Consider the following 7800-nt stretch of genomic DNA (forward strand, 5'->3'; position numbering starts at 1 on the left):
CATAGTAAGCCAGGGAGAAAGAAAAAGAGAGGAACTTTACGAACTCATGTTTTCTGGTTGAAGGTAGCATTCTTTTTAAGGCGCGTTCTTACAGGATTTCTTCTGGAATGAATGTAACTATGTCCCTACTTTGTGTCCGGGAATCATACAAGCGTGATGAGGATAACGTGGCTCTCAGCATATTTCTTCTGGAATGAATGTAACTATGTCCCTACTTTGTGTCCGGGAATCATACAAGCGTGATGAGGATAACGTGGCTCTCAGCATATTTCTTCTGGAATGAATGTAACTATGTCCCTACTTTGTGTCCGGGAATCATACAAGCGTGATGAGGATAACGTGGCTCTCAGCATATTTCTTCTGGAATGAATGTAACTATGTCCCTACTTTGTGTCCGGGAATCATACAAGCGTGATGAGGATAACGTGGCTCTCAGCATATTTCTTCTGGAATGAATGTAACTATGTCCCTACTTTGTGTCCGGGAATCATACAAGCGTGATGAGGATAACGTGGCTCTCAGCATATTTCTTCTGGAATGAATGTAACTATGTCCCTACTTTGTGTCTGGGAATCATACAAGCGTGATGAGGATAACGTGGCTCTCAGCATATTTCTTCTGGAATGAATGTAACTATGTCCCTACTTTGTGTCCGGGAATCATACAAGCGTGATGAGGATAACGTGGCTCTCAGCATATTTCTTCTGGAATGAATGTAACTATGTCCCTACTTTGTGTCCGGGAATCATACAAGCGTGATGAGGATAACGTGGCTCTCAGCATATTTCTTCTGGAATGAATGTAACTATGTCCCTACTTTGTGTCCGGGAATCATACAAGCGTGATGAGGATAACGTGGCTCTCAGCATATTTCTTCTGGAATGAATGTAACTATGTCCCTACTTTGTGTCCGGGAATCATACAAGCGTGATGAGGATAACGTGGCTCTCAGCATATTTCTTCTGGAATGAATGTAACTATGTCCCTACTTTGTGTCCGGGAATCATACAAGCGTGATGAGGATAACGTGGCTCTCAGCATATTTCTTCTGGAATGAATGTAACTATGTCCCTACTTTGTGTCCGGGAATCATACAAGCGTGATGAGGATAACGTGGCTCTCAGCATATTTCTTCTGGAATGAATGTAACTATGTCCCTACTTTGTGTTCGGGAATCATACAAGCGTGATGAGGATAACGTGGCTCTCAGCATATTTCTTCTGGAATGAATGTAACTATGTCCCTACTTTGTGTCCGGGAATCATACAAGCGTGATGAGGATAACGTGGCTCTCAGCATATTTCTTCTGGAATGAATGTAACTATGTCCCTACTTTGTGTCCGGGAATCATACAAGCGTGATGAGGATAACGTGGCTCTCAGCATATTTCTTCTGGAATGAATGTAACTATGTCCCTACTTTGTGTCCGGGAATCATACAAGCGTGATGAGGATAACGTGGCTCTCAGCATATTTCTTCTGGAATGAATGTAACTATGTCCCTACTTTGTGTCCGGGAATCATACAAGCGTGATGAGGATAACGTGGCTCTCAGCATATTTCTTCTGGAATGAATGTAACTATGTCCCTACTTTGTGTCCGGGAATCATACAAGCGTGATGAGGATAACGTGGCTCTCAGCATATTTCTTCTGGAATGAATGTAACTATGTCCCTACTTTGTGTCCGGGAATCATACAAGCGTGATGAGGATAACGTGGCTCTCAGCATATTTCTTCTGGAATGAATGTAACTATGTCCCTACTTTGTGTCCGGGAATCATACAAGCGTGATGAGGATAACGTGGCTCTCAGCATATTTCTTCTGGAATGAATGTAACTATGTCCCTACTTTGTGTCCGGGAATCATACAAGCGTGATGAGGATAACGTGGCTCTCAGCATATTTCTTCTGGAATGAATGTAACTATGTCCCTACTTTGTGTCCGGGAATCATACAAGCGTGATGAGGATAACGTGGCTCTCAGCATATTTCTTCTGGAATGAATGTAACTATGTCCCTACTTTGTGTCCGGGAATCATACAAGCGTGATGAGGATAACGTGGCTCTCAGCATAATAATACCTACCGTCATTGATTACACAGATAGTGAATACGCTCCACATTAAAACTTCCAAAACATTAGAAAATTGCAAGTAAACACAACATAAAGTGTCGAAGTAGTTAAATCACTTCATCTTCGAAATATTCAATCAGTTAGATTTTTAAATTATCGTGTGTGCTGTGCAGTGCTGTGTTTTAAAAATATTAAAATAACAATTTTCAACTGGTAAACATACCAAACGCGCAGGCGCATTATCAGTCCGTCATTACTATCGCCATTGGTCGAAAGTGTCGTCACTTTTGAATAGTGCTAAACAGTTTGCGGGAAACAGGCGTTTGTGTATAAACTAATTACGAATAAAGTTAACATATTTTTAACTCTTTTTAAATAAATTTTAATATGGATTTAAACGAGAACTCTCTTAACTATATGACCAAGGCCAAGGATCTACTCTGTTCGCTGATAAAAATTATTAATGACCCCGGCAACAAATTTACGAAGGAGCAAATGGGTAAAATTACCCCGATAACAACGGATCTGTTAGGAACCACAGGATTGATGGCTGTTCGTATGGGAATGTTGGAAGGAGAATTGTCAACATTAAAAAGTGTAACGGATACTCAGTATATTGTTACTAACCCGACAAATACTTCATCTTCAATAAATGATTTGCTCGCAGAGGCCGAGGAAAGAAAAACCCGGTCAAAGAACATTATTTTATTTAATGTTCCCGAAAGTATTTCAGAATCAACAACAACAATTATTAAAATGGACAGCGATAAAGTAATTTCAGCGATTAGTGATATAAATAATGAATTAATACCGAGTGTGGTTAAGTCGTACAGACTTGGTGTAAAAAAGTCCAACAAAATTAGACCGATTAAGGTCGAATTCAATGACTCTGTCTCGGCTCGTGAGGTTTTGACCAGGAACGCAAAACTGAAAAACGGTATAAAGGCCAGTAACGACCAAACACCATTGCAGAGGACTCAACTTCTAGATTTACGCCAACAACTCGAGACGAGGAAGAACAATGGTGAAACCAATATAACTATCAAATATGTGAACTCTGTACCTAAAATTATTGAATGTGCGCCAAAAAACTGAAACAACAAAAAATAAAATGCTACTACCAAAATGTGAGAGGGATCCGCACTAAACTTCCCATGTTGCTGACTTCGGCGGCAACTATCTGCAGTGATATCTTCATTTTAACCGAAACATGGCTCGACTCAGGAATCAATTCCGCCGAATTAGGCTTCCCTAATTTCAACATCTACCGTATGGATAGGAATTCTAAAACAAGTGCCAAAACAAGAGGAGGTGGTGTAGCCATTGCTATCTCAAAAAATCTCAGTTCTTCAAAAATATCCACAAAAAACACATCCATCGAGCAACTATTTGTCAATGTGAACACTTCTAGAGGTAAAATAATAGTGGGATGTGCATACTTACCTCCGAATTCTGATGTCCAAAGCTACAGCAATCACTGCGACGAGGTTGAATCAATTTGTGCTAAATATCCTAATACTAAACTACTTCTAGTTGGTGATTACAATCTGCCACATTATGATTGGTGTAATATGAATTCTGTCAATTCTTGTTCTAATGTTAATATTCGTGTTATTAGAGATATGGCACTGTTCTTAGGTCTAACACAGTGTAATAATGTTCTTAATATAGGAGGTCGTACGTTGGATTTGGCACTGTCAAATGTGTCTGACATCTGTGTTGTGAGAAGTACCGAAATTCTATTACCTGTCGATGTTTACCATCCACCACTAGAAATATGCATGTCCAATCTTAAACCAATTCCTATCGTAAAAAAGGTAGTAGAAACTCGAAATTTCAAAAAAGCTGACTATGTTAAAATTTCAAATTTCCTTAAACAGACTGACTGGTCATTCTTTGATAGCGACGATGATATTAATGTACACCTTAAAAAATTTTACTTCATCGTTAATTCTGCAATTGAACAATTTGTTCCTTTAACGACTTACAGAGAAACTCTATACCCAAAATGGTTCTCAAAAGACCTGATAGACTTAATTTACCTCAAAAAATTATCTCATAAGAGATTCAAACAAAGTCGCCTGGCCATCGATTATACTGCGTTTCAAAAATTGAGGGCAGAGTGCAATAAGCTCTCCGCAAAATGTTACAAAAATTACATTAGTGATGTCGAAGGCTCTATCATGGACGACTCAAATTTCTTTTGGAAATATGTTAAATCCCAAAAAGAAAATGGTACTTACATACCTAGTAGTGTGTCATTCGATTCTAAATTATCCCAAAATCTTCAGGAAACTGTTAATCTTTTTGCTGATTTTTTTAGCGGCGTTTACATTAATGCAAGTGAAGACAGCAATATTTCGTGCTTTGATTTGGTTGAAACTCTTGATATATCTGACTGTAATGTAACCATAGACGATATTATATCTAAGCTGAAGAGTCTTGATTCCCGAAAATCCGCAGGACCTGATAATGTTCCGCCCAGGTTTTTAGTAAATTGTATGCATACATTGTCATATCCTATTCATAAGTTATTTACAAAGTCACTCTCATCAGGTGTATTCCCGGACCTTTGGAAGTTTAGTCTTTTAACGCCCATTTTCAAAAAAGGTAATAAGAGCGAAGTAACAAATTATAGGCCAATATGTATAATGTCTACTTTACCCAAACTTTTTGAAAGCCTAGTACTAGATAAGTTGATATCCCGAATCAATCGAACCATCTCTCCCCTTCAACATGGATTCATTAAAGGTAGATCTACTCTTACCAATTTGATATTGTACACGAATGATATTGTTAATGCCCTTAATGCATCACATCAAACTGATTCCATATATACTGACTTCAGTAAGGCATTTGATAAAGTAAACCACAAAATATTATTACGTAAACTAAAATTGTTGGGAATAAGAGGGAGCATGTTGGAATGGTTTAAGAGTTATCTATTAGGAAGGTACTTAGCAGTCAAGATAGATTCGTTTACTTCTTATACATTTGCTGCCTCGAGCGGAGTACCACAGGGATCTCACTTGGGCCCAATATTATTTTGTTTGTTTATCAATGATATTGTTAATATTTTTACTAATGTTAAAGTCCTGTTATTTGCCGACGATCTGAAGATATACAGAATAATCAAAGACGATGACGATCGCGCAATTTTGCAGTTGAACCTTAATAAACTATGTGCGTGGTGTTCTGTCAATGATTTGCAACTAAATTTAGGTAAATGCCAGATTATCAGTTTTTACAAAGGCAAAAATACACTTAATTTTTCCTATTTTATGAATGGTGCTAATCTTCTTCGTGTATCACAGATTCGTGATCTTGGTGTTATATTCCACGAGAGTCTACAGTTTAACGAACACATCGATGAAATAACAAGCGATGCGATGAGAATACTAGGTTTTATTTTGAGAATGGGAGCAAATTTTAACAGTATGTCAACATTAAAACATCTGTATTGCTCGTTAGTACGAAGCAAATTAGAATACAATTCCACCGTATGGTCACCGTACTACAAGGTCCATTCTCAATCATTAGAAAAGGTACAAAATAAATTCCTTCGGTACATTAATTTTAAAATGAAAATTCCAATCGAATTTATAAATTACAATAACTTGCTTGCTGAAACTAAACTTCTTAAATTATCTGATAGAAGAGTGTTAATTGATTTGCTATTTTTATTCAAAATTATTAAATCTTTAATTGACAGCCCTAATTTGTTGGAACTTATTTGCATTAATGTTCCTGCTAGGCAAACTCGCAGTAAAGATACTTTTAAATTTAACAAGAACCTCAACACTAATTATTCTATTTTTTCACCAATTCCTAGAATTCACAACCTTGCGAATAAATACTGTGAACTTATAGATATGTTTGGTTTTGACAATTTTGTGAGCTTTAAAAGGCAACTTATTTCGATTCTATCGGCTAATAATTAACTTTTATAGCTTTAATAATTTTATTACATCTTCTCCCATTCGAAACCTTTCAAGTAAATTATATCCATATTTGTTTGTTTTTTATTTGCTCTACTATACACTTATAATTGTATGCATATACCTACTAACTACTTTTTATACATAACACTATGTTCCATCTCAGATCTTATTATTTCTTATTCATGTCGATATTGCTAAATTCTATTAGTTTTTGCTTTTTACAGGTGCAACTCTTATTTTGTTATTTTTTTTTTTTTTTAAATCTCTGTTATAATGTTCTTTACCTCACGAGTAAGTTACACTCTAATTTATATTGGTTTATCGATTTGTTAAACTCACAATTAATACTGGGTTTAAACACACCCACTTACTTACTTTTTATGTTGAACTTTCTTTTACTTACTATTTCATGCTTAGGTATATTTTATATTGAATCCATCTTATTAGTGTTTTGCTAATTTGCACAAAATTTTATTATATGTGTTGCTTTCTTACAATTAACTCCATTTATCTTCTTATGTTCAATTATTGTAATCAATGTAAATGTATATTTTCATGTAAAAGCCCATTAGGGCGTAAATAAAATAATAAATAAATAAAATAAATAAATAAATAAATATTTCTTCTGGAATGAATGTAACTATGTCCCTACTTTGTGTCCGGGAATCATACAAGCGTGATGAGGATAACGTGGCTCTCAGCATATTTCTTCTGGAATGAATGTAACTATGTCCCTACTTTGTGTCCGGGAATCATACAAGCGTGATGAGGATAACGTGGCTCTCAGCATATTTCTTCTGGAATGAATGTAACTATGTCCCTACTTTGTGTCCGGGAATCATACAAGCGTGATGAGGATAACGTGGCTCTCAGCATATTTCTTCTGGAATGAATGTAACTATGTCCCTACTTTGTGTCCGGGAATCATACAAGCGTGATGAGGATAACGTGGCTCTCAGCATATTTCTTCTGGAATGAATGTAACTATGTCCCTACTTTGTGTCCGGGAATCATACAAGCGTGATGAGGATAACGTGGCTCTCAGCATATTTCTTCTGGAATGAATGTAACTATGTCCCTACTTTGTGTCCGGGAATCATACAAGCGTGATGAGGATAACGTGGCTCTCAGCATATTTCTTCTGGAATGAATGTAACTATGTCCCTACTTTGTGTCCGGGAATCATACAAGCGTGATGAGGATAACGTGGCTCTCAGCATATTTCTTCTGGAATGAATGTAACTATGTCCCTACTTTGTGTCCGGGAATCATACAAGCGTGATGAGGATAACGTGGCTCTCAGCATATTTCTTCTGGAATGAATGTAACTATGTCCCTACTTTGTGTCCGGGAATCATACAAGCGTGATGAGGATAACGTGGCTCTCAGCATATTTCTTCTGGAATGAATGTAACTATGTCCCTACTTTGTGTCCGGGAATCATACAAGCGTGATGAGGATAACGTGGCTCTCAGCATATTTCTTCTGGAATGAATGTAACTATGTCCCTACTTTGTGTCCGGGAATCATACAAGCGTGATGAGGATAACGTGGCTCTCAGCATATTTCAGGACTTTTTTTCAAGTCCGATCGATGATTTATGAGCGTGTCTAAAATACTAAAGGATTTATCCTAAAAATTATTGATACACCACTATTATTCTAAATAACACATTTAATAGTAGCAATGCGGAATTTAAGCATAGTTCCTCGTTGTTTTTTTTTCTTTCTTTTAACATTGAAATTGGAGAGAAAATGCTTTTTAATATTTAAATTATTAATCAATA

Source organism: Hesperophylax consimilis, chromosome 4 (genome assembly GCF_061612785.1).
Source record: "Hesperophylax consimilis isolate HC1 chromosome 4, BYU_Hcon_1.0, whole genome shotgun sequence".
NCBI classification, from domain to species: domain Eukaryota; kingdom Metazoa; phylum Arthropoda; class Insecta; order Trichoptera; family Limnephilidae; genus Hesperophylax; species Hesperophylax consimilis.